Source organism: Mugil cephalus, chromosome 12, assembly GCF_022458985.1.
Source record: "Mugil cephalus isolate CIBA_MC_2020 chromosome 12, CIBA_Mcephalus_1.1, whole genome shotgun sequence".
Classification (NCBI taxonomy): Eukaryota; Metazoa; Chordata; class Actinopteri; order Mugiliformes; family Mugilidae; genus Mugil; species Mugil cephalus.
The window spans coordinates 27639001-27645000 of NC_061781.1; the positions used below are offsets into that span (position 1 = coordinate 27639001).

Below are 6000 nucleotides of genomic sequence, written 5' to 3' on the forward strand. Positions count from 1 at the left end.
ACGTTAAAACCTGCATCATCAATAACCTGAATAACTAACACAGTTATCGATGGTCAGTAGATCTCAATGCACTTTTACTTTATATTTTCACGATCATTAACTGTTGATGCTCAAAATTCTGAACTGATTCTGATTGAACTTGTTACAAAGACACAACTTTATTTTTAATGAGACTGAAAACTAAAATGAAATCAATCATCAACAACAACAACAAAAAGAAGCTACATCTCATGACAGACTGGAGCTGTGTGGTGCCTTCAGGGTCGTAAATCAGACTCGTAAAAAGTGTCGCTCTCCCTGTGAATGACTCAGCGACTGAGTTTTTGTCACTTTTGCTTGTTTGATGGAGAATCTCAGATGTTTCTAGAATTATTCACTGTTAAACTTAACACCAACTCACAAGAAATTTTACCTGTGAGTTTTGAGTTTAATAATTCATCTGATTTGAGTTTAATAATTCATCTGATTTCTTTAATTTATGTTTCTAATGTTCTTTAACTAACATGGATCTGATGAACAAACATCTTCATGAAGCTCAGATTAAGATTTATTTTCTGATGATGATGATAATGATGATGATGAACAGCTGCAGGTTTATAAAAAGAAAAGTTTCCTCCACAGAAACATTCAAGGATTCAATTAAATTTTTAAAATGTTGAATGAGATGAGAAGCTCAAATATCCTCCTGAGACCAGAGCTTTAGTCCGCTGTGCATTTTTAATTTCCCCATGGTGCTTTACTGTATTTTACAATGAAATGACCAACGATTAATTAAAGTATTTATTCCAAAGGAATTACAAACTGGTCCAACACGAAGCTGCACAACAGCGACTGAACATGGCCGAGGGTTACAAACCCTGAAATCAGTGTCCTCAGACGACTCCTTGCTTATTAGCAACGTTGTAACTTTTTACTATTGACAGAAATTCTTACATTTCCACATCATCAAACTAGAAAAGTTCATCAGCAGAAATAAACTAGTTTCAACCATAAGATGTGACGTCCACCATCATGTTCTCTCTTTGCCGCCACTAGAACCTGAAACTGAATGTTCAGGAATTAAACCATGAACCAGTCGACCAGTAAACGGATCAGTCTAAAGCACAGTGACAAACATACGACCCGTGGTCCAAAAGTGGCCCACCACAGGTTCTGATCTGGCCCAAAGCATGAACGTATGACACAACTTCTGTTCCTAATTTATCCAGTGTTTTATTCAGAGAAGAGAACAGAACGCAACACTGAGACCAGGACTAGACAGAACCAGGACCAAACAGAACCAGGACTGGACAGACCCAGAGTCCAGATTGCACTGATAATGATTTTTTTAAGCATATTTTATTAAATCTAAATATTCTCCAAACTCACTTGTTCTTCTTTGAACTAAAACTAATGTTAAAGTGTGTAGTTGTTGTTACTTCCAGGCTATTATTCTGGTCCGGTCCCTTTAGATCAAACCGGTCTGAGTGAGTTGCCCCCCCCCCCGGTCTAATGGCACATGACTGATGAGCTGATGATCAATAAGCTGGTCTGATCAGAACCTGATCAATCCCAGCTGGTATGTCCAGTATGTCCACAGCGTCCTCATAGCGACAGATATGGCAGTGGCCAGAAATACCCTGCCCCCCCCCCCCGGCCCCCACCCTGACCCCTGCTCTGTGATTGACAGCCACCATGTGCAGCCACTGATAGCCCTGCAGCTGATTCCCTTAAAAAGCCATCAGGCCTCTCTCATGGCCTCAGCAGCTATTCTTGGCCTCCTCTGATCCTGGTCCTGAGTCTGCAGCACGCGGCCAAAACACCAAAAACCACCACAAAACCAGCCTAGAGCAGAACCAGGTGTGGTTCTGATCCACCAAGTCACACAGGGGAGGGGGGCGGCGGGGGCTGGGGGACAAGTACTCACTTGTATCCACAAGGTTGCCTGGACTGGTGGGACGGAGCCCAGCAGAGTCTGGAGCAGTCTCCTTATCCACAGAAGGTTTTCCACAAAGTCCAGGGAGAACGGTCGAGCCTCCAACGTCCCCAAAACAAAACTACAGCCAGATGATGTAGTTCTGTTCCCTCACAATCCCTCCACCCGAGGCCAGGCTGGGGGCTCCAACTGCTCAGGAGGGCCCCCACGGAGGTCCAGGGTTTTATACCACAGGGACCGCCCTCATCACCACCTCAGCCACGCTCCCCATTGGCCACCGGGACGTTCACATGTTCGCCACTGGAGGGGGGGGGGGGACATGGCAGCCATTTATAAAACCTCAGACCAGATCAGATCAGACCAGATCACATCCAGATTTAAAGAACTGGACGTGTTCATAACATAAGAGCAGATAAGTATCTACACAACGTCCAGACCAGATCTACAGGAGGCGAAGCTGCCCCCCCCCCTCCCCTCCCACACACACACTGTTACAACATCCCCCCCCCCCCCCCCCCCCCCCCCCCCCCCCCACTGTTACAACACACAGACACACCCCTCCCCCCTCTCCCACCACCACATTATAACACCAACAAACTCTGTTTATCGTTCTGATTGGTTCTGATTGGTTCTGATTGGTCCTGACTGATCCTGATTGGTTCTGATTCTGGTTCTGATTGGTCCTGATTGGTTCTGATTGGTTCTGATTGGTCTTTATCGCTCTGACTGAATCCAGAACTGAATCATCACATCTCACTGGTTTCGTCTCCATTAAAAGAATCTGACGTTTCACAGCCATCGGGATTTATTTAGAAACCTTTTTTATTTTTTTTATATTTACTTATTCAGACTTCAATGATCCACAGGGGAAAATTAATTGATCACAGAAGCTTGACACAAAAAGATGAACTGTTCTCCATCTGGGTAGAATAAGGAGTAAAGGAAGTCGTGTAGCGAATCACCCTCTAATGTTTGGTGCAGTGGATGGGATGGACAGTCCATGATGGAGACTGGGACTCACGTCCTCATGGATTCATTAACTGAGTTTTTTTTTACCAAGATTATCTAAAATACTGACAGCGACTGATTCCATTATTATTATTTGTTCAGCATCAGATTTACAATTTACTTCCCTCTCGTGACCTCGGTGGATAAAAATGTCCCATTCAGTTCCATTATAACCACATTATTTATTCTCGAAGCCCTGACACAATCAAATCATTCATTCTGAAATATTAGAGATTCATTCACAAGAAAAATTGTCAAGTTTGTCATTTTAAATGTTCAACACTAAAATCAGCCATTGGGGCCTATAAATAAATGTTGTTTCATTTGTTTTTGTGCTTGTGTTATTGAACTTAGTGGCTATTTGAAGGTGTGTGTGTGTGTGTGTGTGTGTGTGTGGCCTCTTTTCTGACTGAGTTGACACCAGGAGGAAGATGAAGATGTCCTCAGAAGGAGACTCTGATGTGGACTCTGATGTGGACTCTGTGGTGAAGTCAGGTCATTCTCACCGTTCTGCTGTGCTCATCCCAGAGGAACAGGAGGATCCTCTAAAAACAATCAAACTGGTGTTTAAAGGATTCACATCCTCAGAAACATGGAGATGTTTTGTGCTGAAGTGGTTCAGGAGATTATGCAGAAAAAGGCAGAAAAAAATATGAATCAGTTCAGTTTTCATAGCAGTTTTTTTGGACGTGAACATTTTTGTCCTGAATGACACAACAGGGAATTACATTTTATTCTCAGTCTTTTGTTGGCTGATTAGATTTATTTATTTATTTTGAATTTCAAACTTTGTGTAGAGAGCAGCTTTACAAAAACGTGCCACATGCACTAACACAGAGAAAATGAGGCCAATGATGATTCCTGAAGGGGGACGGGATTATGACCATCCTGGATGTAGCCGACCAGCTAACGTAGCGCTAATGTCAGGATGATGATGATGGTGATGATGAGTTAATCAGTGACATTATAATATTGCACATGAGAGAATATTGCATGAGGTGTAAACTTTAAGTTATTGTAACTGTCTCAGAGTTCAGCAGGACAATAAACAAAGGTCTCTCTCCTCGTCTGGGTCTTAGAACTCAGACACAGGAACCTGAGACCAGATCCAGAACCTCAGATGCAGGAACAGAGCGTGAGTTGAGTCTTTTAGGATTGGATGAGTCAGGCCACGAGTCTGCTGCTGGACACAGAGCTCAGGTGGAGGACAGGAAGTCCAATAATCTTAGAACACACCTGGACAATGTTGTGCAGACGGTTCCTGTCCTGTTCAGAGACAGACTGACACCAGCAACGTGTGGAGAACGATAAAACACTGGCAGCAGATGTTCTTACAGACAGAAAACCTGTTCCGTTTCCTCTGGATCTCCTCTGTGTTGCAGGAGAACCTCAGCTGTCAGTCCAGGATGGTTCCCAGGTATCTGTGTTCGTCCGGAGAACCGTGGATCATAGTGGAGACAGACGCTGCCAGTTACCTTCGGCTGCTGGAGAAGGTCTCCACCATCTTAGTTCATCTGACATCCAGCTGTGCCACTCTACAAGCTGGAGGGACAGGACGTGAAGGACAGACAGTCGGGGGTGTCCAGCCTGGGGAGGGGACCAGGCAGGTCCTGGTGAATTCAGACTTGCTGGGTGCGGTTGGTCAGAAGGTCCAGGATGTCCCCTGTCTCTCTGCAGGGATGTGAGGTTTCAGGGTTAGAGGCCGAGGAGACGTCTGCAGGCAGGAGTGTGGCGCAGGTGTTTGTGCATAGTGTCGATGATGAAGGCTTTGGCATCGTCCACACCTTTGTGGCTTTGATAGACAAACTGGAGCAGGTGGAGTTGTGAATTGGTCAGAGTGAGGATGTGTTGTTTGACCTTCCTCTGGTGAAGAAAGGGCTGGATCTGACGTCCTCCGGCTGGTGGAGCTGTTGATCCCAAACCTGGAGAAGAAGGAGCTGAGGCCGTTGGGGAGAGATGCTGATTCTCCAGAGGTTTCCATCAGGAAACTTTTCTTTGTTCTTGTAGTTGAGCTCAGTGATCATTAAGATCGAGGCTCTCTTCACCTCTTTACTGACCTCTGACCTCTGACCTCTGACCCAGAGAAGAAGATTTGTTTCTTCTGATAGATGAAAGTCTTTAGTAGTGTTCCTACTTTTCTGAGGTCACCTTAGTACATTAAAGATGTTCTAGTTCTCACGTCCAGATTCAGAAATACTTTCTTCAGGTCACAACACAAGTGTTTGCGTTTCATTTATTTATTGATGCCTCCCAGTGAGAAGGTCCGGGTTTGAGTCCAGCTCGGGTCTTTCTGGGGGGAGTTTGCATGTTCTCGACTGTGTTCCTGTGGGTTCTCTCCAGGTTCTCCAGCCCCCCCCCCCCCCCTCCAGAGACCTGCCCTAGGTGTGAGTGGTTGTTTGTCTCTGCGTCAGTCCTGAGATGGACTGGAGACCTGTCCAGGGTGGACACCCCCCCCTCTAACACCATGACAGCTGGGACAGATCCCCCCCCCCCCCCAATCCTTAGTGTGTAGATTTGTGAGAGTGTGGACGTGTGTGTGTGTGAGTGTTTATGTGTTTGTGTGTCTGTGTTGTAATGTTTTATGTTGTTTTTTATGTGAAGCACTTTGGGCTGTTTTTTAGTATGAGAAGTGCTATATAAATAAATAAAGTTTGTGAGGATAAGAGGTAGAAGAAGATGAGATATATTTATTTCTTTATGTCTGTGTCAACACGTTTCAGCTTCTTCCTGGAAGAGGTCAGACGAGGCTGGATCATCCCAAAGGAGACAAGGAAGCGCTGCAGCGTCTCCTCTGTCCTAAGGAAACTCACTGACTTTAAACTCTAAGCTCAGTCAGATCTTCTCTGCAGCCACTTGTTGTTGTTTTCCTGTTTTATTTCATTTAAAAATGAGACATTTCCTCTAAAAATACTGCAAATAAAAACTACATTGAGAAAACTATAATGAGCTTATTTATCCTTAACATCTAGTCTGTGTTGCAGGAACCTAAATCCTTTAATATAAAAGTTGACTGTAATGTGCAGTAATAGTAAACTGTATGTCAGGGATTTACAGACCCAGGCTGCAGATTTTAATTT

General features: G+C 44.5%; 1 protein-coding gene across 1 annotated transcript in view; it reads right to left on the minus strand.

The window, feature by feature from the left end:
• The window catches only part of LOC125018033 (titin-like), a 157118-nt gene extending 155021 nt beyond the window's left edge, over positions 1 to 2097 (minus strand). The window contains exon 1 of the mRNA XM_047601648.1: positions 1907 to 2097. The gene's annotated coding sequence lies outside the window, so the exon portion shown is untranslated. The remainder of the gene's footprint in view (positions 1 to 1906) is intronic.
• Between the last annotated feature and the right edge of the window lie 3903 nt (positions 2098 to 6000).